Here is a 26,040-nt window from a genome sequence, read left to right as displayed (position 1 = left end):
ATAGTAATTGTTGAAATTCTCAATTTTTCTTGATTTGTTCCATGTAACCATGTTCTTCAGGTTTGTTTGTTTGGAAAAATTCAACATACCCCATCACCTTTGAACACATCACCAGAATAACATTTTAATTGCAACTGTCATCCTTGGAGCTTCTTTAAAAAGATTCTGCTTAGACACCAATAAGAAAAGCATCAATTGATTAACAGATTTAACATAGAATTGAAGTTACTCTATGCAGTAAAAATTACTAAATGTGTACATTTAACACTAAAGTTCAAACTTACTGTAGCAAATAATTAGACTATATCCTTAATCAGGCTTGGGTCTGGATTAAATCAGAACTGTGGTCTGCCTGTTAAATACTTTACAAATCCAGCACTTAATGACAGATACTGTATACTGTACATTCTGCAGCAGCAGGAAAGCTCTGACTGACAAAATCAAGTAATGGATACATAATTTATAATTAGTGGGTAGACTGATTTCGATACGGGCTTTTGTAATCAGTTTTCAAATACACAGTGACTCTAATAAATCATTTTCTTACAGTAGGTAGATAAAATAAGACATAGAAACTATACATCATTACACATACTGTAACTGCATATGCTTCATTTAGAAATCACTAAGTGACTTCTATTAGTTCAATACGATGTTTGCACTTTTCTTTATTTAATTAGAATTCTTTAGATCCTCTTCAGACATTGAATTAAATCCATTTAAATCCCATACACAGAAAGTATCTACTGGAATTGTTGCAAATTATATACATGTTTTGACACTAATATATTCAGCATCTCAGCTAAGTGTTCTACAGTCAGAAAAAAACTCATCAAGGGCTGTTATTGAAAGCAGTAACACAGTCTGCAAGTGATTTAAAGAGACTATAAAAACTTTCCATCCCATTTAGCTTCTGTACACCTCAGTTAAAGTTTATTCGATTTCTAGGTTACACGCGCATCATGAAAACCAGCCTTATTTTGGTCTTGCTTTAACAGATATAGTATAAAGCAGTTGGAGACTGAGACTTCTGCACTGTTCAAGCATAATCCTTTGCTACATCTCTAGCTTCCTATTAAAACCAAAAACATAGATGGGAAACAAATAACTTTCTATAGATACTGTACATTAGCCATCTATCTAAAGAGACTACATATCAAAAGGTAATCCATCACCACTTTCCATTGGATGAACACTAGATCCTGTAGGTTATCAGCTACTCCCAACTCCAAAATCCCAGGCAGAACTGATATACTGTAAGCTAACTATTGGCATCTTACATTATTACTTACTGTGCTCAGTCTTAATCTTGCACTCTCAATTTGTTACCCTCTCTTACAATTTCTCTCAACCATCAGTTCCCAAATCTTTTTTAGACACCAACCAGTCACCTACTGTCGTTTCTCTCTTTCTGCAAACACTGCTCGCAACATTTCTTTGAGGATGTAAGTATTTTATTAAATAAAAATGTTGACTTGGATTGACAGCCCTGTTGCCTAGCACTGCAGTCTCGTTCTCTAGTCTCATTCTCTTGCAGCGCGTTCCTATTACTGTTCTACCACTCAGGAGGCTGAGTACCTCTTCTTTGCTGTGCCACTGTAAATCAATATGCAGCTAAAATTATTTCTTTCATTAGGCTCATTACACGAATGACCTCCAAATGTCAGCCGAAATGAAAAGAATATTAAGCGCATTGTATAAGGATCTTTTCAGAATTAATATGAAATTATTATTTTTTTAAATAAGGATTCATTGTTGGTTTACTGAATGTCTCCATTGGGCTTCTGTCTGAAAATATATCCTGTGTATCTAAACGTATACAAATGTTTAGACAACTTCAACATGGTACAAAAAGTAAAGAATGTCCACTTTTCTGAGATGTTTATAGCTGCAGAACACCGCCTAGATTAATGTCAGTGTAGACACACTGTAATGGTATTGTTTGCAGAAAAAGAAAAACACACATTTCTAATCAGATGATCATGTCGGGAGCCAACATTTTCATTAATATTGCACAGAATAAACTGCTCTTGAATTGCACCATTCCAGTGATTTCGATTCAAAATGAAATGTCTGCTTATTTTAATTTTTTAAAGGGCAATTGCCCCTGAAAAAACATGAAACTTGTTTTAATACAAAGCAAGCATGCACAGCCAATAAGCCACAGAAGAAAGAGATACTTTGCTTTTGAGAAAGTATCTCCTCTTACTTTTCCTTCATTCAATAGGTAACTTTTGAAGATGTTTTTCTTGCTCATTAAGCAGTCTTCAAATGATGACATCAGTTAAAAATGTATGATTCATATCCATGCTCATTTATACTTTGCCTCATTTCTGTGAAATTTACATTACACATGTATGTAGGTTGAAATCTAACAATTTCTTCAACTTTTAGAAATCACCTTTATTAAGGTTATAAAACTGATATTCACGTACAATTAATGAAATTAAAATAATCATTCTACATACTGTATAAAAGGCCATTACTCCTGAAATACTAATAAATGTAGAAAGAAATCTCAGAATGGCAGTCAAATTATATTTCTCAGTAATATTCTCACTGTCACATGACAGAAGAGAATGCATTCTTATTTCTGCAATGCCATTAAAGGCAATTTTAATGCTGTGACAAGAACAAGAGAAACTACTTTTCTTGTAATGTCTTTTTATACATTCACATGGATTGCTAATCTTTTAACGAAGAGAGGACAAAACCATACCCATAATGCTAGGTTTTTATTTATTGTAAATGTTTGTAAAACCTTTTAAGTCATTTGATTAAAAACAGCATTAAGTTTATGGGGAAAAAAGTGTTCCATGTAGTATCTAATCTTCAAATTCACTGACAAAGTGACTGCATTGAAATCCACCATTTCATAACTAATTATAATTTATATGACTGACAAGGGATTCTGGTTGCTTTGGAAACAAGAAGCAGGCTGTGATACAGTATGTGTGTCTGAAAAGAGGGCCACACAACAGAAAGAACATGCTCTGCTACTTTATGACTGTTTACCTATCCTGACTTAAATAGTCTCTTCAATGATGAAGCAATGTAATTATATGTTATTGTGTATACAGTCCTTTGTTTATACATCACCATGTTATGCCATAACTGTACTCAAATTGCACTCACACACATTCTCTGCACCCTTGAAAACACAAGGGTCAGTCCAGGAACATTGCAAAACCACTAGTAAATCAACTGGCAACACACCAATGCACAAAATGTACATACTGAGAACTGTGTAAATGTTTTAGTTACAGAGTGATAAAAAGAGCAGAGCACTTCACCATTAGTCTAAAAAAAAACTTAATCAGGGAACTATAAATGGTGATAATGTTCATTGGAAAGCACAAAATACTACAATTTGATTAAAGTGTATTATGCTTCTGTCCTTATTAACTGAAGTATGTTGATAGTGAAAAGATCTTTGGAGACATGGTTCACAACAATAAATCAATTTTTATTCTCAGGCAAATGAAGGAATGGTGGGACACAGGAATTGGAGCTGACAAAGATTTAAGACATTTGAACAGTGTCTTTCTATTTTTTTTTAGTAGTAGGTTGAACAGCTGTGCACAAATTAATGACAGAAGGCAAAGACAGTTTTGAACAAGTTCATACCACTTTGGCTACATTTCTTTCCAAACAAGTTGAGAAGGACATTTGTCAGAAACGTCATGAAACAGTTCAGTTTATATCTACCAGTCTGAAAGTATAAGTGCAAATCTCTCTTGTCTGCCTACATCAGATTGCAAAGACAAATTTCAGCTCTTCCAGTTTTAACAATAGTTTCGACTGTTTCAAAGACAGTTTTAAATATTACAACAGTATTAGATGTGATTGATATATAATACAAAAACAATAACATTAGATATTCAGCAACACAAAATTATGTGAGATGTAGAGAGCTATCTTACACTGAAATGCAGCGGGATAAAACAGACACATCAGAATGAGTGTCTAAACACTTAGTGAAATATATAATAATTTTCTAGGGTAAGAGTTAAATTTGTTGTCAGCCAAGAATACAGTCACAATCAATTGCCACAAAGCAATGTTAATTCTTTTTCTTAGAGAGCTGCTGAAGTCTTTTGTGTAAAAGGATTAATTATATTTTTCTTTACACAAGCGAGGAATGCCTTGATTTATGGTGAAATGTTAAAGTATAGACACATCCGTCAAACACAATGCCAATAAAGGCGTTTTTAGCTTAATAGGTGCCGGACTCAATTTACAATCCTATATACTGTATGAAAGTAGAATGGGAAAAAGAATGAAAGGCTTTCTAATGGATCAATGCATACATTACACAGAAACCGAGTGGCAAGCAGAACATCCTTTGGCATTTATGAGTACTTAAATGCATCCTGAATGGGAGAAACAGATAAACAAGTCCTATTGTGTTGGATACACAATTGGTACAATCTGTGCTGTAGCTGCAGAGATTTATTGCACAAGACAGATCCCGTTGCTTTACAGTTTGAGAAAAAATATTGGACATCAAATATATAGTACATAAATGAAAATAAGGTATTGCACATACTGTATACTATCAGATGGTTAAATGAAAAAACCTGAATTAATGTTCTAACTGTCAAATGTTCTAACACATGGTGTTTTAGGTTTACTCAGCCATTGTTAGCTGCATAGTTCCTCTTTTTGGGTAGATCCAAATTAACAAATTTAACTTACTTGTTATTAATTCTTTCCTCTTTAATTTATACTTTAAAGGGATTGTTTCTACACCGATGAAGGGACACTTTTCAACACTTCTTTGAAGCAAAATAAAAAAATACTGAAAAATAAAAATGAGGCTTATCTAAGGTATGCTAGGACACTGGTTAGAATATTTCATAACATTATAATTATATTATATTTATCTGAATACAAGGTGTATCTCTTCTAAGATGTTAAAAATTCATATCAACAGGCTCTGAAAAGCCAAACAGAAAATAACTGCAACCATGAGAAAAAAAAACTATATTCATTTTTTTAAATATATTTGACCATACAATACGTTCTCCACGTTTACATTAGTTTTATATGTGAAAAGACACCTTGATGCTTTTTTTGCTCTTTAATGGAGCATGAAGGTCTTGGGGAGGTTAAGTTCTGAAGTGTCCTTTTACTTTCAGCATTTTAATTAAAATGGAATTGATGATAAAAAATCCTGCTAAGCTCACAGCACTGTGGGTTCAGCATGATAACAGATAATTGAATGATTGTTAGCAAGCAATAGTAGAATACTGGAAATTCCATTACATTAGAAACTTGATAGCCTGTTCAGACTGTTGTTTTCAGGTAAATACAATCAATGAAAATACAGGAATTAACTCGCATGAGTAGACAAGTCATGCTGTATTTGTTATAGGTGAGTTTTCTCCCTTCAGTTTGATACTTCTCATATCTGTATCTGTTTGATACTTTTTTATATCTGTATGGTTAACGGGAAATATGTTACTGCTTAAGGACAACTGAAGGGTGAATGCTGAAGAACAATTAAAATAAAATAATGACAAAAATCATAACACACTGTAATTTCCTACTGATTATTTCATCTTTGAGAGTTTCAATAAAGCCAAAAAGAATTTTCTGTCTACACACAGGATCATTTTCCAGAGACAATCTGTCTTTGAAAGAAAGCAAATATTTTCAATGTCAAAGAGCACAAATAAACCACCAAAGAAACTGCAAAACATGACTGACATGTCACGATCGTAAACCCCTCCTTTAAGGACACTCCAGCCCTTCCTTGTTCAGTACTGATCCCCTGCACCTGCCTCCGGTTCCTGTCCCGCGGGCTTTAAAAGCCAGACTTTCCTGCCAATCTGGGCTCAGCTTTGGAAGATGGATGCCCGGAAGCCCGCCTATCCGTGAGTCCAGGAGCGACTCGACGGCACAGGCTTTATGACGGCGTCCTGACCTTCTGAGTCCAGGATTAGGGAGCGTCTGGTCCCATTACCCCCTTTTATTCCCCCGACCCTCCGCCAGATCCCACTCCTGCTTTTACCTCTGTTTGTCTGTCAGGATGGATTACCTGGTCTTGGACTTTTGCTACACTCATGGATTTGCCTCGGATTCCCTTGGACAGTTTGCCTCGGCCACACCTCCCCCGAACACCAGTACACCATGGACACGCCCCCTGTTTTCCTTCCATTCCCTTTGCATGCTTTTTTCCCTGTATATTCCTCTCTCCTCCCCGGATTGTGTTAATAATTAATAATAATAATTGCTTACACTTATATAGCGCTTTTCTGGTCACTCCACTCAAAGCGCTTTACAGGTAATGGGGACTCCTCTCCACCACCACCAATGTGCAGCATCCACCTGGATGATGCGAAGGCAGCCATAGTGCGCCAGAACGCTCACCACACATCAGCTATTAGTGGGGAGGAGAGCAGAGAGTAATGAAGCCAATTCATAGAGGGGGATTATTAGGAGGCCATGATTGGTAAGGGCCAATGGGAAATTTGGCCAGGACGCCGGGGTTACACCCCTACTCTTTTCGAGAAACACCCTGGGATTTTTAATGACCACAGAGAGTCAGGACCTCGGTTTTACGTCTCATCCGAAGGACGGCACCTGTTTACAGTATAGTGTCCCCATCACTATACTGGGGCATTAGGACCCACGTGGACCACAGGGTGAGCACCCCCTGCTGGCCCCACTAACACCTCTTCCAGCAGCAACCTTAGTTTTTTCCCAGGAGGTCTCCCATCCAGGTACTGACCAGGCTCACACCTGCTTCTCCCTAGAGTCCTGAAAGAACGCTTCGTGGCAGACATAACAGTAGAAAACTAATTTGCGCTGCTTTGCTAGATGCCTTGAATTGTACATGAAACCTGGAAATGGTGACGGGAGTTTTATTTATAAGGGTGACATTTTTTAATAAATGGCTTCAAAAACATTTAGCCTACTGAATATTAAAAATATATTACAATTGGATATATGCACTTTGTGAATCAATGTGTTGAGAAGACTGAACTTTGTTTAGTTAAAGGTCTTATTAATACATTTTTAAATAAGTTTTAGCATTAGTTGTATATTACTGTATTTTCCTTGGTATGTGTTTTAGTACAGTATAATTTTTCAATTAGGCATAGGGGACATAGATTCTGGCTCCCTTGTGACCCTGTATTGGATAAAGCATGTAGAAAATGGGTGGATGAAGTTTATTTTTGCATAATTTATCAATATTACATTGTTATAAAAGGTAAAAAGGTACATTAGGGGACAGGTCTATTCATTAGTAATTAATTTCAGATCTCAGATATAAGGAGGTCAAAACAATGTATATAAATATTGTGCATAAATATTCACTGTTCCCTGCAGTTACTGTAGATCAGACTAAGGATTAGATCTCTTTTTAGCTTTTAGTATACATAACCAGTATTCCCTAGTCATGATAAAAATTTCCATCGAACACTACTAATGAAACTTGGAATCTTCATAAATTGATGACAAAAAATATCCATCAAATAAGAGCAATTTTTGAAGGAAATCAAGCATTCTTTCCACATTTCCATAACGCTCAATGTTATTTTAAATGGTGAGACTGTTTGTTAATGTAGTAGCTAAGTTGGACTAGCAATGGTTAATTCTGACTTTCTGGTTGTTGACATACAGGATTTGACATCTTTCCATAATATTATACTTAATCATTGCAGCAGGAGAAAGTTCACATCTGCAAATGTTCATCAACACATTAATCTGAGCAGATAGAATAATATGGTCTTTTTTATTTGACTTTATATATACTACCTAATATCTTCAAAGAATTACTTGTTAAAGTAAATAATAAATACTTATACACAAATAATTCAACATTCTACATTTAATTCTGATTAAATTCACTAAATTTTGGCATTTTGTGAAAGTGGACATACAGTACATAATTTGTTTTATACAGCATTTATATCATTCATTTGAAATTCTAAGATACAGTAGTATAGTTCAATTTAAAATCTTAGATTAATTTTTTTTTGGCAAGAGCACTTCATATCTGTAATGTCAGTACATGTACAGTACAAAGTCAGGCTGCTGTTGTGCTCTTTACAGATATACAAATGTCTTAACACTCAACCACCATCACGCCACCACAATCCACAAAAACGCTCACAGCAACTCCATTACGAAGAATGGACTGAAGTTTCTAATGAGTCTTCTGCATTATTTATTTAGGCTTGTCAAAGGAAAAAGCATGTGGTCTCCGAGTTGATCCCATTTAAATAGACCAGAGTGCATCTAACAGAATGCCACTGCTGATCTTTTTAAATTCTCTTTAAGCTAGAGTTAAAACTAAATAATAAAACATGTCTAAACTAATAAAAATCATCACGCAATGAAGTGAGAACTCTTTAAATATCTGAAAAGGCACAGAGCACAGACTCTTGTACATGAACAATGAGGTACCTGAAGATGTCAGACCAACGGCAAGATTCAGGTTCTTTTGTGGCAATCGTTCAGCTCCTGTCTGCCCCTCTTCTTCCTCCTGGCATTATAAAACCCATCCTTTGTTTCCACACACCTGTAATGTGAAACATACAGCAATCATTTGTAAAATTCATAAATAATTGGTCTCAAGTGCTTTTATGAGCTGCAACAAAAACTATCAACACAAAACCAAGGCAATTATCTTTGGTTTGAAATCTGCACTGGGCTTTCCAGTTTCTTTTAGCCACCTTCATTTTTTTGTGAAGCCTTTTCATCTGTCACCTGAAGTGAAGAGCAGCATATCAGGTTTTATAAACCTAGTGCATTACTTTTGTTACCACAGGCAAATTTGGATTTATGTAGTGCTATATGGGAGAACTTCTGTTTTAACCTCAAAATCTGTGTTTTGCCTCAACGGTACAGTACCTAAAGGCAAGAAGACATTTTTATACAGTCTTGTTTGATTTATGATTCTGTGGGTAACCATAGCAGCAGGGTGATGACATCGTACTTAGCAGCCACGCTGTGCTTTTGGGTGTTTGCTTCAGAGAGGTTCCTGCCAGAATTCATCAGACAGATACTGTATGATGATCAAAACATCACATTAACAGACTGAAAAAATCAACATCCTTCTCTTCATTATTTTTTTTAGTGCATACACTGTCTTTAGTTAGATGATAATTTTGCTTTTCAGTTGAATGTCTAATATCAAAGGAACAAGAGGATGTTACTTCCATTCTAAAAAGTAAAATGAAAGAAGAAATAATACAGCATTTTGGTTGTTGAGTCTCCTACAGGTGTGTGGAAGGGTCCACAGCAGAAACATTGTGATTTTTTTCAGCTTTTATTTTAGTTTTTTCGTATGGAATTATTGTTCCTTTGCAGCTTGTCCCCACTCCCAAACTCTTCAGTCTAATATGAAGTACTGTGCAGTCATACCATCAACTAAAATTGCAACACATTCCTTATGACAAATATGTGCATATAAATGCCTTGAATTCTACAGAGAATACAGTGTTTTCATGTACAGTATTTGCATCAATGAATTAACACAGACGTTTTTAAATTAGAAATGGGAAAATAATATTAAACATATTACCATGTCATAACAATGTAAGCATGAAGAAAATACTATAATATTACTTTAAAAGCCTCTTTGAATTTAATTAATATATCTATATAGCAATCTATCTTCCTAAAGGCATTCTACTTTGGACTTTTTTAATGACTATGAAACAAACACAGTAGAATTAAAACTGTTCTTATATTGAGATTCATGAATAATGACAACACCCAGGAATTAGATGTGTCTGAGGAGTTCATTGAATGTTTAGGTGTGAGGGTGCTTATTGGCCAGGTAAAGGGAAACTTGTCTTAATGGCTTTGGCTGAGGCTGGCCCTGGCCAGAGAACGAGAACCCTGGGACCTTGTGCAGAGTGAGGAGTGACTGAGGGGTGGATGAATGGGAGGAGATAGGCTGGAGGAGGGATGCATACGAGAAACACTGAAACAGAGGCTTACTCTGAAGATATATACTGTACTGTACATAATTTTTGAGACAGTACCTCAAGATAAATTATGATTTACAACAGCCTGGGTTAAACTTACTTTATTGGTGTCATCCCTCCCTATCTTCAGTTAAGAATTATTTTTATTCACAAATGTAGTACAGTCTCAATTATTTTACTCAAACTTCACAGCATTGTCTTATCTGATGAAATGAGTTTAAATGACATTTGATTCAGCTCTTTCAACCCCAGAGGCAGAACTGAATTTTCAGAATTTGAATGTGTTTTTTTTTTTTACTCTTTTTGTAATTATATTGTATGGCATACTTTTTGACTGCTGACAGAATGGAGCAGATGGGCGGTGCTACAGTATGGCTCTGTGGCTAAAGGATCTGCACCTGTGGCTGGAAGGTTGCCAGTTCAAATCCTGTGGCCAGCAGAGGAATCCTACTCCGTTGGGCCTCTGAGTCCTTAACCCCAACTGCTCCAGGGGCGCTGTACAATGGCTGACCCTGCTGTCTGACCCCAAGCTTCTCTCCCTGTCTGTGTGTTTGTGTCTCATGGAGAGCAAGCTGGGCTATGCAAAAAGATGAATTCCTAATGCAATAAATTGTATATGGCTAATAAAGTGATCTTTTAAGAAGATAAAAATGGCAACAAATGAAAGAAAGACTTTTGATTGTTTGGTAATCAGAATCCCTTTCATGCCTCTCCTTTCATTGCCTTAGGAAAATTCAAATCAGTAGAAAAGGTCTGGTAGCAAAAAAACCCAGATACAATTAAAATGAAATTCTTCACTTTTAATTTAAGAATTGAATTAATGGATTTATTTTAGTAAAATTCTTGTTATGGTGCTTATTCTTTAAAAAATATGCTGACAAATTGTGGCTATCTGGGTATTATTGTCTAAGATAATATGAGAATAACTTTACCATTTCAGAACTTGGGAAATTTCTATAGGCATGTTATATTGGCGATAACATGAAAAGATAAATACAGTACATACTGTAGTGATTACTTCCCTATTGGGATGAAAACATTCATATGAAAAAGCCACTCATCAATCAGACCCAAACTATTTATACTGCTTTTGACTGCTTCTTTCCTTTACTTTCAAAATATAACTTTCAATAAAAAATATTTCTAGCTCATTGTCAACAGTTGATTTCAAAGGAGAAGAGAAGTGAATGTAGAGAATAAATGATGACTGAAAAGCAGTCACATTGCAATGTTACAAAGTCCAGTGAGGTCTGTGGCTCAGATGCTAAAACCCACAGTGTTCATTCTTAGAGGAAAGAAGAGCAGTGCATGACACATCATTGGTTAGTACAATATTATGAACCTGAAATGAAGGATTGATCCCCCAGAAAATGCAATGGACAATCAAATTATTTCTATGAATCAGCTAAGAAAACTTTTGGTTGGTGTAGCTGGCCTGTAGAAGTCAAGGCTGAAATTCTAGACTTTGCCAACCGATGCAGTGGCTGAACAGTTTGCTGTATGTGACTGGGGTTTTCCAAGCAGCATTTGAATGCAATTTAAATTTGTTGTCATCGACCTGAGTATCTTAGACTGTCAAGCAAATGCAATCCAAGAGTCTTCCTGGGTACCCAATGAACTCCAACAGATGCACGTTTTAGATAAATAGCATTCTGCCTAAGGCACAAGGGTAGTGGCAGTCAATTGAGTTGGTTAACAATCTCCAATTCTAAATTGAGAGTGTATGAAAAAACTGATAAGTTCTTCATATAAAAAGTAAGTAAAAAGTGCTTTCAGAGAACAGAAAAAGAAAGCAGTATTCACCTCAGAAAGGTTCTGTGCTAATTACACTATTATGTCTCTGTCTGCTTCAGGGAATTGAGGAGCAGGGCAAAAAAAAACCTCCCTTCTAATCAATAAGTCAAGATAAAATGTCTAAGCCCCACATGTACACTGTAGGCCCTGACTGAAATTGTCATTAGATGTATATCTTTAATGTACACTTTTAAAGCACTTGGGTTTGTGAAGTGTATTTTGGGATCAGAAAAGAATCAGACCTCGTTTAAATCAATATCAATGAAGAAAAGATATCTATTGGTCGCAGGAAAATTTGGAAAATCCTGTTTAATTAAATATAAATCAAGTGGAATCCTTCTTCCTTCCTGTTTTGCTGAATAATGGATGGTACAAATACACAACCAATTGTCCTTTAAAAAATATCAACAACAGAAATGCCTAGAAAATATCAGTTTACCGCATTGTAGTGTACGCAAGGTTAGGATTTAATCTAGTAAATATTACCTTCCTGCTGAGGTGGTTGAATTGCCAGAATGAGGATCTTTCTTTGTCAAATTGATCACTTCAGGGAGACAGGCTCATGATTGGAAAGCAGTATGTAAAGTCTATTCCCAGGAATAATTCATTGCAGCAACATAAATATGCATTGTTCACTTTTCAGCAAAATATAAAATATGGTAGGAGTATAGACTATAAGTTAAAACTAAGTTTGCATGAAATTGACCTTTTTACAACTGTTCACAGAGAGAGAATTTAAAGCATATCAGCACTTTAAAACTTCCAATTACTACAGAAGAAATTTCACATTTGCTGACATCCTCACAGTTTTTACAGGAAGAATCTACATCTAAGTATTTTACTTTTTAGAGCATCTAATTCATTTTTATTATGCAACTCACCTACTGTAATTTGGAGTGGAAAATGTGTCTTTACATCTTTCCAATGACCGCTGTACACAGATAGTTAATGGGAAGGTGCAGAGAGGCTCCATGAACCCTTTCAGCTTTAAGCATGCTACAAGCTCTGTAACACATGTAGACATTTGTAGAAGAGTTGTGTTCCTCCCTGATTTCGGAGCAAGTGTGTAGGTGCTCAGCAAAACACAGAAACATACACACGTAAAGCATAACCTTCAACTGGAGTAGTATGTTCCTTTACAAATTGAACTATCTGAATATTTTACTTTCATACCTGCATATTTCAGTTTCTTTGTTTCCAACATCTATCCATTTTCTGAACCGCTTTATGCAGTACAGGGTCGCCGGGGAGCCAGAGCCTATCCTGGCAAGCAAGGGGTGCAAAGCAGGATACAACCTGGATGAGATGCCAGTCCATCACAGGGCACACACAGACACAAACTCACACACACTTACACCAGGGCCAAATTCATAGAAGCCAACTTACTTAACAGCATGTCTTTGGACTGTGGGAGGAACCCCGAGTATCCGGAGTAAACCCACGCGAACACAGGAAGAACATACAGATTCCATGCAGATAGCGCCCCAGGTCTGGAAATGAACCCAGGATTTTAGCGCATTGAGGCAGCAATGCTCACTGCTGCCCCGCCGAGCCACCCAGTTTTCAATATGTGACTCCAAAACCCGGGATTGTGGAAAAAAAAACACATCATCAGACCAGTATAAAAGACTCTGTCTCATATGTAAATGTATGAAAATGGCATGTGACCCTAACACATCTGCTGAATGTAATCCTTGGGGGAAAAAACAGCAGATAACGTAAAATGAACCAGAAAAAATATTCCTTTACTGATTTCTTCACTGAAACAAAACAGAGGTAGACTTAGAAAAGGAAGAGGCTGGCAGAAATTAGCAGATTTTTTTAACCTGTGTTTAACACATTCAACGCAGTGTTTTTTTTTATGCATACATTAGGAGAAGGTCAAAATGAGGATAACAGGCACAGCACGTGTACCGTGCTTTAGCGGGTAATCATTAAGAAACAGATGGTGCTGTACTTGATTTGTATCTCCTTTGACCCTTTTGATTGTGTTTTCTAATTCTGCCCTGTCTTGGAGAGATGAAAAACCGACCTGATCCCTGTCAAGAGACTCTGTCTGTACTGTAGGTAACAAAGCAACAGGAAGCAAAAAAAACAAAGCTCCATTTCATTGACTTTTTTTCATGCATATGAAATGCTAAACATTATATACTATAGTACCACTTTATGGCCTTTACTGAACACCATATAAGGACCTTAAACTGGTTTTAATGGTAATCATGAACGAAATTGCTATTTCTGAACAACAAGAATGCAATTAAAAGCAGTTCACAATGAACTAACATGGATATACACTGCAAAAATAAGGCATTATAACACAGAGACTGTAGAGTCTGAACACATTTTACAGACACTTGTTATTAATTCCAAAATATACATTTTTCACTTATTTATATATTTAAAACTAAAATGATTGAATGTTGTAAAATGGCAGAGATATGGTTGAAGAGTTCAATCTCTAATCTTCAATGCTAATTAAAACATTTGCATTTGCTCATTTGCTGGTACTCTTCATTGTCTGTATGAATATACTGTATAGAACCCAATCCTACTCGTTCAGCATAAAAAAATATGCATTTATTATCTTCACAACTGTGCAATGTTTTGAGGAAGATTATGGCCCATGACAAATATAAAATAAACACCAGCATGTCAGCAAAACTCAGCCTTATCAATAAGCTTCACTTCAACTCATTCAATATTCAATGTTCAGAATTCAAAATTTCAATGGAGCAGAAACCTATACCTAGACTATTGTGTTAAAAGTGATGCTTTGTCACACTATATATTTTCAATCAAGATATTTTGTTGCCTTACCCAGTCCTGGGGCTAAACCTTTTAAAAATGCAAAGATTCAACCATGAAGACCAAGGAGGTTTCAAAACATCTCAAGGATAAAGTTGTATAAAGACAGATCAAACGTATAAAAACATTTGAAAGACACATACTATCTCTTTGAGGATTGTCAACTTGATGATTAAGAATGAAAGGCACCCAGGCACTGTCTAAATCTGGCTGTCCCTCAAAACTAAACAACCAGGTAAGTAGGAAACTTTAACGTTACAGAGTTCGGTGGCTGAGATGCAAGAAAATGTCCATGGGCCAACAATATCACAGTCACTCCACAAAGGAGGCTTGTTTGGAACTATATAAAAAACAACCTTAAATATCTGGAGTCTGCAACAATGCACCTACAGTACTGTACGTGATAGTGCAGGCATGTGGCAAAAGATTTTGTGGTTAGAGAAGACACAATGGGAAATTGTGTTCTAGGTGCAAAGCATTATGTCCTACACAAACCCAACATACTGTAGTGCATCACCCAGAATACATCAATCCTACTGTCAGGCGTGGTGATGGCAGCATGATGCTATACTGTAGTTCTGCTCCTCATCACCATGGATGGGGAAGCTTGTTTACTGTGCAAAGGCCATTGAAATGGACAAAAAAAGACTTCTAGTTGTAATACTGCCAGAGGAGCTAACACCAAATACTGAGGTCAAGGGTCTGAATACTTAAGTAATCAACAATTATCATTTTATTTCGCTTTAGATTTTGCATTATATTTCCTGTGACCTACCTTCCCTTAGAAGTCTTCAGTATGAGAATTCAGGCTTTGACATTTTTAAGTGATTGTTTCAAATGGGGACATCATGGGAAGGGTCTGAATACTTTTGCAAGGTACTGTACTGTATATTACTTTATTACTTTTATGTACAGCCTACTTCATCTTCAGCCAAATTCTCAAATAAACATGAGCTTTAAACTAACATCTAAACTGATTGCTTCACTGCAGATGTCTTTCTGTCTTCTTTATGAAAGTAATTCAAGTCTATTTTCCAGCAATTACAAACTGGTTTTTGATTATGCCGACCAATAAGAAAAAAAATAATACAATTAGGGTTACAATTAAAAGTTATAGATATCAGAATGCAAAAGAAAAAAACTAATCATGTAATGCCATTTAAAAAAAATGAATTAAGCAAATTAATTCAAAAGCACAAGGTCTTTATTTCTAATTAGAAAATAATATAAACAATGTTTACCCACAGGTATTAAATAGCGATAAAATCTGCTTAAAAGTGATTACAATTTATTAGAATATATACATATATTATATCATGAAAGTAACATATTAAACCCATGACTGCGCAACATGATTGTTATGTTGAAAGAAAAAAAAGAAATTCGATGTGTGAAGGCACTTAAGACTTTTCACAGTATGCTTCTCTGGTCAGATGTGGCTACAACTAATGTCATTGGTGGAGTCCAACAGGGATCTGTATTAGTACCACTACCAGGGCCGGCCCTAGCTTTTTGGGGACCTTAGGCAAGATCTTGGAAAGTGGCCCCTTTGTAGAAATTAATCCTAGAAAAAGGTATGAAATTAAAGAACAAATGAAAAACAAGTGCACTCAATAACAAGGGAGGTGAGACCAGCAAGGCTTAGCAGATGGGAACATTTTATATTAAAAAAAAAACTTTAAATCAATTTGCCTATATTTTAGGCCTCAGGCATATTTTAGTCAACTCTGGCTTCATAAAGGTCCTCTCTGTTCCTGCCACTGTCACAGGGAGAGCGACTACAATCCAAAGGGCTACAGTTTGAGTTCACAATATCTACATTCAATGAAATACAAGAGAAAACGCAAGGAAAACAATGCGTTTTATGTCGATAACGTGCGATCACTGGACAGTCTTTTGTACTGTACATTCATTTTCACATTTCTGTTTGGCTGGGCAGCACCTATTTTTAGGCAGGTGACCCTCACAGTATTATACAATTGTGGGAAACATCTGTTAATTTTTAGTAAAGAAAAAAATATAAAAAACTACAATTTAAATAGGCTACTTGTCTAGAATGGAAATGTGGCATGTCTACCGTTTGCTAACTACATGGATCTGAGAGACCCCAAACCAAATGAAATACAAATGATTACATTATTATACATATTATGTATTATTACAATGACTTGATTTGGCATACAGTGTATCTGTTGAGGTCGGTTTCCCCCAATCTTCTATTCTGCGATTCAGAAGCATTACGTACTGAATTGGTCTTTTTTTTGACTGGGCTTCCATTAGGATAATCTGTAGAAGCACCAAAAAATCCCAAGGTTGGGCATGCACCTGGCAGATGCCATTTAAATGCAGGAAACTGCACAATAATACAAAGCGGGTAAGAAAAACATTAACTCTAGATACAACATGAAAAACAGCTTGAGCGAGATATTTATAAAATGACTTTGGTGTTTATGCTGATGTATGTAAGTTATTATCTGAAGTAAGGGGAGGGGTAACAGCAACATGTTAATCTCACTCAGCTGTTGCTAATCACAGTCATTATGGAAATTAGCCATATATCTTACACACGAACACCTTGCCTCTTATTCATCTCAAGCATCCCTCCTCCACCCTCTCCACACCTTGCAGCTGCCCCTTGGTTCGCTCTTGTCTGAATGTGGAGTGAACCAAGGGGGTCTGAGTCTCCTCATCCTATTGGCAGGAGGCTACCCATTAACTAAGCAGGTGAAGCCAAATCTATCCCACCAAAGAGATCCAAACATTAAAAAGCATCTTATTTTTGGATCTTGCTGTCCCTGAATAAATCATCTTAACTTTTGAGCCAAACTCGAGAAGCAAAACAAAATACAAACATAATGTTAGGAAATACTGTATACTGTAGTTATAGTTGATGTAGAATATACAGTACATCAAAGGAAGTACTGTACATGTACAAATTGACCTCATTTACAATGCTGTGTATGTTTTTGGTCACCGGGATGTTAAAAAGACATTTCTGCTAGGAAATCTCACCTACATTCTGTGGCTTAAAGGAATATACTACACAGACAGGTACTAACAAAGTCAACAAACTGCACTTCTTGAGAATCAAAATTGAAACCAGAGAACACAAGTAAAAACTACAGTGTGTGAAAGACCATTTAAGACTGAAAACAGGAGGCATATTTTACACAAAGTGTAGACTCCAGAACAAGCAACACAGCTATGTTGGTTAAGCTGTATAAATACATCATGCTGACAACCAAAGTTAGCATAAATTTAATGTAAATGCAGACCATCTTTGCAATAATATATAAAGAACATTTCTTGAGAAAGTTAAATGAGTTTATTGTGAATTAAATACAACACTGTGCTGTAGAAAATTGAATGAAAATCAAATGAAGTAATTCAATAAAATTGAAAATACACATATGTACTGTACAAATGATCTACATGTATACTCCAACAATCTTGCTAGCTTTTAACTATACAAATCTATTTTATCTAATTTAACTACACGCATCTAAAATCACATGGGTAAGTCTTATTTATTTTGAATATTGAAATAATAATGTAAGACATAATACGTTTTAATGAAATGTATCAGAAATTAGTATTTTCCTGTTGAATGATATCAATGCCATGTCTATATTGCTTTCAAAATAAACCTACATTCTTTTTTGGCACAAATTAATTTAGTTCATTTAGAAAAACTGATTCTCTATGGAAAAAAAGAAAGATATATTTCATATTCATACCTTGAAATGACTGCAAATGGCTTAGAAAATGGACACATTCTACGTAAAAAACTCAAAGCTTTTGTATTGGACCTCGCTTCAGTTTAACTGGCTTTATGTGGTTTGTACTCAATCCTAGAACCTATACAGTACATTGTCACTCCATTCCATTAATGAATTGTAGCTCAACAGCACTGACCTTCTGAATGTATAGCAACGGTTTCCGTGCTAAGTCTCCTTTGGCAGTATTTCAGAGGCTGCTAAGTTGTTTGGGTAACGATTGTTTTAAAACCTGAAATAGCCCCAGTGACCTGTTGCGTCCACAAACCCTTTCACTGAGACAAATGCTGTAAACAGTATGTTGTTCCCTGTTCTGTACTAAAACAATTCAGTCCAAGTCAGTCCAATCCTCCTTTTTCAGTGCTAAACATTTACAAAAGCAAATCACTAAAACACCATGTAAGAAAATACACTGGTATGAGATAAATCTTACCATGGGAAATGAAACACAATAATGGTAATTGTTGTTATTTGCAAAAAAAGAGAGAGGGAGAAGGAGAAATTAATTTGCAACAAACAGTAATAGAATGAAAGCTGCAACTACTGGCATATGAATGAATCCTTCTGCTGACGTGAGAACAGGTTCTGCTGACAAGGGATGTAGTACAAAAGATTTTCCTATTGTTGAATAGGTTTCTTAATGCTTGAACTGCCATATTTTTATACATTGATTTCACTGATATATTAAACCCAATTTTGCACATTTGTTGCCACAGGAAACTTTTCTGTCTCAAGAAACTGTCAGGCAAAGTCTACGAACAATTGCAACATGCACTATGTAGTTGTTTACTCTGTTTGTTACTGTATATCATCATCATCAAAGTGAGCATTTAGAGAACTGTTAACATGAAGAAAGACTGTGGCTTTGACACTTAACTTTTAAAATTATTTTCATAATGAAGGTTAAAAATTATTACTACTAGTACTACAGTATAGTACTAAGAATAGTACAGGCTCCATTTCAAGTAACAAAATAGGGGTTCTAAAATTTGAAATCTTTATTTAATCTTGATTTAAAAACTGTTTTTTGTACTCTGTGAAACAATACAGAATTTTTTCTATTAATATTTACTATGTTGCTTTGCAATATCTCAAGCAGAAATGAAACAGTTCAGAAACCAATAAGCCCAGTAGGACTGCTTGTCTAACGAAATGTAGCTGTTCTCTGTGTAAAAATTGACATTTGGTAGCAGGCTTTTTGACTACAGCTGATATCTAACAGACTCATGTCTAATTTAAACCACCGTATCTTCATGAAATTCAGCTTCATTTGACATGCTGAAACAATGTTCTTCTTTGCTGCATTAAAATCTGTGGTTACTCTGATTTAGAAGTCAAACTTCATACATCCTTTTAACACTTTGCTGCTTTTTATTGTCTCTCAATGTTTGGACAGTGTATAACTGTATGTCACAGTAGGTTCTAAAAATATTTTCATTTGCATTAGCAAAATACTGTTATGTTCATGTTCTACAGGTAGGTGATTTTTTTCAGTAACTAAATGATAACACATGTCATGTGCATTGGTGCATTCAAAAATATCCAGCTGTCGCAAATGTACAGTATACCTCACTATGACTACCTGACTTTTTACAGTGGTTATATCGCTTTGCTCTAAGCAAAGAACGAAAGAGCTCTGAGGCTTTTGATATCAATGTCTTTACAGCAAAAATGGCTGCTGAAAATATTTTCTGAGACAATTGTGTGACACCATTTCCCAAAAGACCTGTCCTTCAACCTGAAGACTTTTCTGCTTTTCGCCGTGTTTTTAAATTTGCCAAAAGGCCACATGCTGTGGTCTAAAAATGATCTATCACACTGAGGCAAAAAAGTACAGCAAAAGAATTTCAAATTGCACTTTTGATACTGTAAAGAGCTGACTGCTGTTAATGTACCTCGTGCATTTTTAACCATAACCCTGCAAGACAATAATTCAAAAGAGGTCAACGTATGGAGGTGCGTGTGTGGGAAGGATATGCAGCTCTGTGGCAGTGCGTGTGGGAGTGTGGTGGCAGTGGGATGGAGCGAAATGTACTCAGGTTCCCAAACAGATTTCTAGATTAGTTCTTCTATCATTATCATTATTTAACGAATGTACCAGAAATTAACTCTGTACACATGGAAGAAATTCCATAAGTTGAAATATGCCCTGATTGCCATTTATTTGCTTTTTATCAGAATACCTCAGTGCAGCAACACTTTTAAACCGCTGACAAATTTTACGTAGTTTAAAAAAAGGGCATTCAATCAACAACGTTTCAGCAAAAGCCTCTCTGTCTCAAGAGATCCGGTGATTATGTTTTTACATGAATAAACATTAATATATTTGTTCACTGTGCAAAAGAAGGGTGACTTGGAGGTGAGGCAGTTAGCATTGTAAACTCACAGCTCTTGGGCTCTGGATTCAACTCAGGCTGGGGGTGCCTTCTGTGTGGAGACTGCATGTTTTACATGTATGCCTGTTGCACCAGTTTCCTCCCACAGTTCAAAAACCTTGCTGGCTAGGTTAAGTGCTATTTCTAAATAGTCTTCATTTAACCCTGTGTGTGTCTGCATATGCCCTGTGATGGACTAGTGTGCGCTACAGGGTCTAACCTGCCTTTTGTCCACTATCTGCCGATTTAGGCTCTGGCCCACTGCAACGCGACTGAATATAGGCCTCAGTAGTTAATGAAAATCAATCATGGCACAGAAGGATTACGTCCTGCATTCTCTGGACTTTCGCTTGAAATACTCCTACCATTATGTACTGTAGCATGAATGCCAGGTCCCCTTAACTATCAATCTCCCTATCAGAGACATAGTGGACCAGATAAAAAAGCAAGACAAGGCATGGGAAAGAGAGATGAATTTAAAAAAAAGAACTTAATGTTTTCCAGGTAATTAAAATCATTTGTAGCAATGTTTTGTTGTGTTTTTTACATTTCTATGAATTATGTTGGTTGGTTTTCAAAACTGGCACAAATTGAGCTGCTGAAAAATGAACTCAAATGTGTCACATGGAAAAGGGACTGAATTCAGTCTCCTCCCTAAAATCTTACTTAGATTTATTGAAGAAGGCAGAGATTTTAAAATTAGCAAAAAATGACAGGGGTCTTTATAAATCCACTGTATAATAAACACTTTCAACATAAGAAAGTTATTAGCCTAAGGTATTTTACTTCTCTATTTTATTAAAGGTGTGTGTGTGATTTATATACTTTATAAGACCATTATCTGGCCATACTGACATTCCGGTTAAGCTGCACAGTTAACTTCAAAGACCTTGTTTACCTTTCAAATAATTAAGTACTACTGTATATATATAAAAAACACTTTTTGAAAAAAAAAAAGTAACATACTCTAAGGCAAACTTGAAGATTAAAATTGATGCATCCACGGTCATCTTCAAAATCAGTTTGACTGCATTTATACTGGAGGTTTTAGATTTGCTGAAGGCCAATACCAGCACTCTTACTAGGCTGAACTATGTATCTGAAACCCCACATACTTTCAATATACAAATTATAATTATGTTATGCACTAAACTCAGTGCATCAATGCACTGACAATGTATGTGTGAATGTTGGGGGTGGGCTGTAGGAGGGAAGTTAATTAAGTTTAATTACTGAAATGCTACAGCTCAGCATGCTGTTAAGGGCTCACAAGATCATACAGTGTATGCTTTAAATTCATGGCCTCAGTCAATGTAAACAACGATGCGTGCAGTGTACTTAACTTTTCTCTTTCTCTGGGATCTCCCATATCAATCCCCACAGCTATAGAATCAGCATTAATGAACATTTTGCAGATTTTCCATCAGATAGTTTGGAGTGTCTGATATCCTTAGACTCAAAGTTAAATTATGCACACTATTCCTTTCCTCCCCAAAAAATATTTTTTTAATGGCACACTCTGGCGAAAGCCTTCAAGGTTGCCAGTTAAATATGATTGTTTTTCTCATGTTAAAATTAGCTAGTGCTTGAAGCCTGACCTAAGGATTCCAAGACATTCTGCATTTACAGAAGGCTGATTTGAAGCAATGGAAATTCTCTCATGCTTAAAGGAAATCAGCTGTCACTCTAGGATCCCGCAGGGGAATGAAAAGCATGGTACTGCATTATGCAAAGTAGTATTCATTCAGGAACACTGGTCACTCTTGGTTTGGTTCCATCTTTCCTACGTTTAACACATACAGTATGCCACAATTGGAACGTTTTTTCTGTTTCTAACTTCACTTTCTTTGCCTTCACCTTCTTCATAGGTTATAATTTACTGAAAATAGAATTATGTGATAACTGCAATACACTGTAGTCATTGCAGTGAATTGCAGTCTCTTCAGTTTTAGTCAAAACAGTAAGGTAGTGTCAACAGTGACTGAATTGTAAGGCAATAAGCATTATTACCATGAGAAAAAAAAAGTGATGATGAAGATACTGAGAGCTTCAGGAGCCTTTAAATGCCACATAAAATACAACATGTTTTGGAAATACAACAGAATTGTAATAATATTAAAATAGTGTTGAAAATCTTCTAGTGAAGGTGGCAGTTTTAATACACATTCCACAAATTACCGTTTAATGGCACAATAGAAGGCATTCAGGCTACTGAGTGTGATTGTTATTGATTTAGTCAGAGGCTAAATGGTCAATATAAACAGGTAACGATAGAAAAAATATTTCTTGGCAGCCATGCATGTAAAATACCACACGATTCATGTTCAAAGCCAAACCTGCTTCACCTGAAACACAATTTAATTTTAAATTCTGCATATTCTAGTTTTCTCAATCTCCTGCAAAAAATAGCCCTAAAACATTTCTCAACCATACTGACAGAAAAGGTAATCTGTATGGAACAGCATTCCTCCCGATGAGCATACACATACAGTACCTTGATTCAAACAGAATTAAATATATACGACATTCAAACTATAAAACTAATCCCTGAAATGGGAAAAAGTACACTGTCAAAATATCATCTTGGTGTCTTTTATCAAGTCAACAATCATGTCACCAAAGTTAACAAGCTAGGAAGATGTGCTGCTTTTTTGTTTAAATTCTATATTTGGCCTTCTTAGGATGGTAATGTCTTGAAATTGATTGTATGAACAAACAGCAACAAAAAAACAGCATGTGTTCACAAATAAATCACCATCTCTTCCACTCAGTAAACAAGTTTTGCTAAAAAGGGGCATTATAGATTTGTGTGCAACAAAATGCCGGCTTGTATTTATTGTGCACTGATGTAATTGGGGTGGCTCTGTGGCTAAGGATCTGTGTCTGTGACTGGAAGGTTGCCAGTTCAAATCCCACGGCTGGCAGAGGAATCCTACTCTGTTGGGCCCCTGAGCAAGGCCCTTAACCCCAACTGCTCCAGGGGTGCCCTACAATGGCAGACCCTGTGCTCTGACCCCAAGCTTCTCTCCCTGTCTGTGTCTCCTTGGAGAAAAGCTGGTGTATGCGAAAAGATGAATTCCTAATGCAAGAAATTGTATAGAGCTAATAAAGAAACATTACATTATTATACTCTCCTGCACACCCTTGAAAATGTAAATAAAACTCATTCTGGGGCTTTAGGGAATGTCCTACAGTGACACACTGAAGAATCTGCACCATTCTAGTCTTGGGATAGAGATTGACAACAAGAGATACTGATCTAAGTATTTAAAGTCATGAAAAACATTGACAAAGAACAGTGTTTACAGTGGACACAAGTGGAAACTACGTGGCAGTAGATTTAAAGTTAAGAACATGATAATCTTTTTTACCCTTTCCTTAACTGTCAGCAGCTGTATCACCCTGCAACTCACATTGGGCAACCCACTGATGCTCAGCAGGTGTGTGTGTGGCCAGTTCCTGGATGGGAGACCTCCTGGGAAAGCTAAGATGAAGCTAAGAAGGTGGCACTCACCCTGCGATCTGTGTGGGTGCTAAGGCCCAATCTTGTGATAGGGACACTGTATTGTAAAAAAGTGCTGTCCTTCAGATGAGTTAAAACCAAGGTCCTGACACTCTGTTATCATTAAACATCTGGGTGTTTCTCAAAAAGAGTAGGGGTATTAACCTCAAAGTCCTGGCCAACTTTCCCCCTGGTCTTTACCAATCATGGCCACCTAATAATCTCCATCTCTAAATTGGCTCATTACTGTGCTTTGAGTGGAGTATCCAGAAAAGGGCTATGTAATTAATTTATTATTATTATCATCCTCCCAAAGGGCTTTGGTAGCATGGACTGGATACCCATTAATTTGACCTATTTTATTGAAGACAATATCCTGGCTTCTTTCAAGAAAGAGCAGGACGAGATGCTTGAATCAATTGGCTACTAACTACCAAATGGCCAAGATAAGCTGAATAGCCTCGTTGTCACGACCGCACGCAACCAGACACAAGCACATAAACGCCTGCACATTCCCACGAGCACTGAATCCCGCAAGCGTCCATGCACTGATTAATTATCCAACCATGTTCCCCGTCCTGCACCGCACTCCCCACTTCCACACTACTTAAGGACTGCTTACTCACTACCCTGTGCTCAACATTGAGTCAACGAGTGGAGTTCTTTCACCCTCGTATCTTCCCTGCACTTCTTCGCTGCACTCTTCCTGACCGTCTGGCTTTATGACCTGAACTGCTTCTTTGACTACGACTTTGGATTCGCCCTTCGTATACAGTAAGTACTGTACACCTGGCTTTCTTTCCCTTGTCCCTCTTTCCCGTGTGTAACCTCGCCTCAAAGATCGCACAGGGCCCTACTTTGCTCTTGTATCCTCCGTTACACTCCTCCAGTTTGCTACCCTTCTTATGTTCTTAATGTCCATGAATCAATAATCTTGAGATGTCTATTAATAGACATACTGATCCTGTTGAGGCTGCAGACCTCTTTAGATCATTTAGGGATTATTCTGCTATAGTAGATGTAGATGGGTAAAATCTGTTACAATACAAACACTGTTAATTGTGTTTGATATACGCTGTCTGAAACAGCTTGAAGCAGTGGATGATGAAAGGCTTCATTTTTTACTTTTGATGTAAATACTGTAATTGTAGAATTGTGATTCACCCTTGAGTGAATTAATCTAATTGAGAAAGGCGTATGTAGGGAAATAAGAAAACACAGAGCCTTTTCAAATCAGAATATCTGAAGGATGAAAGGTAAGGGAAAATATACTGTCGGGCCACAATTAAGAAATGGATAATATGAGTCTAGAAGCTAATGTGCAAGGAGACTGAAATTCCAGTCAAAGTTAAATAAAAATGCCAGACAGCTAATATCACTTGCATATTTAATAAAGACTTGACATCTGGATCATTTATCAACTCCCCAATGGTTTCTGTAACACAGCGGATATAAAAATTATCACAAATTTGTCACAGATTCCCATGACAACTTTTAACAATATTTCAGTTTTCATCTTGGAAACAGTTTTGTAAAAAGCAGCAAAAAATTCAAATAATGAGACTTGTTCTCATATTAAAACTGTTAGGCAATATTACATAAATGCATAAATGGCAAGGAAATCTGCTAAATATACTGAGAGGCTTTGAAAATGCAACAAATGCTATTTTTTAATTTGTGTACCTTTCTAGAATTAGGGAAGAAAGAGGTCATAAAATATATATATATACTGTAAACACTCAGTGTTTGAATAGTACCATCTGGAACCAAACATAAAAAAACATGATTCAACTGAGTAAAGCCAGTATTATTTTATCAAGCATTTGTTTTCCAAGTCAGTC

At 36.2% G+C, this 26,040-nt stretch overlaps 1 protein-coding gene across 5 annotated transcripts in view; it reads right to left on the bottom strand.

Moving 5' to 3' along the window:
- The window catches only part of b3galt1b (UDP-Gal:betaGlcNAc beta 1,3-galactosyltransferase, polypeptide 1b), a 108,898-nt gene that overhangs the window by 12,323 nt on the left and 70,535 nt on the right, over positions 1–26,040 (bottom strand). For 3 of the 5 annotated variants that reach the window (XM_015359050.2, XM_015359049.2, XM_015359054.2), the window contains one exon: positions 8,419–8,533. The gene's annotated coding sequence lies outside the window, so the exon portion shown is untranslated. Of the gene's footprint in view, positions 1–8,418; positions 8,534–12,914; positions 13,046–13,127; positions 13,211–26,040 lie in introns of those variants that run through there. The other 2 variants (XM_015359055.2, XM_015359056.2) reach the window with 2 other exon arrangements.

This window comes from Lepisosteus oculatus, chromosome 12 (assembly GCF_040954835.1).
Source record: "Lepisosteus oculatus isolate fLepOcu1 chromosome 12, fLepOcu1.hap2, whole genome shotgun sequence".
In the NCBI taxonomy this organism is placed as follows: domain Eukaryota; kingdom Metazoa; phylum Chordata; class Actinopteri; order Semionotiformes; family Lepisosteidae; genus Lepisosteus; species Lepisosteus oculatus.
The sequence above is the reverse complement of the archived record's forward strand: the minus strand, read 5'-3'. Positions and strand labels throughout refer to the sequence as shown.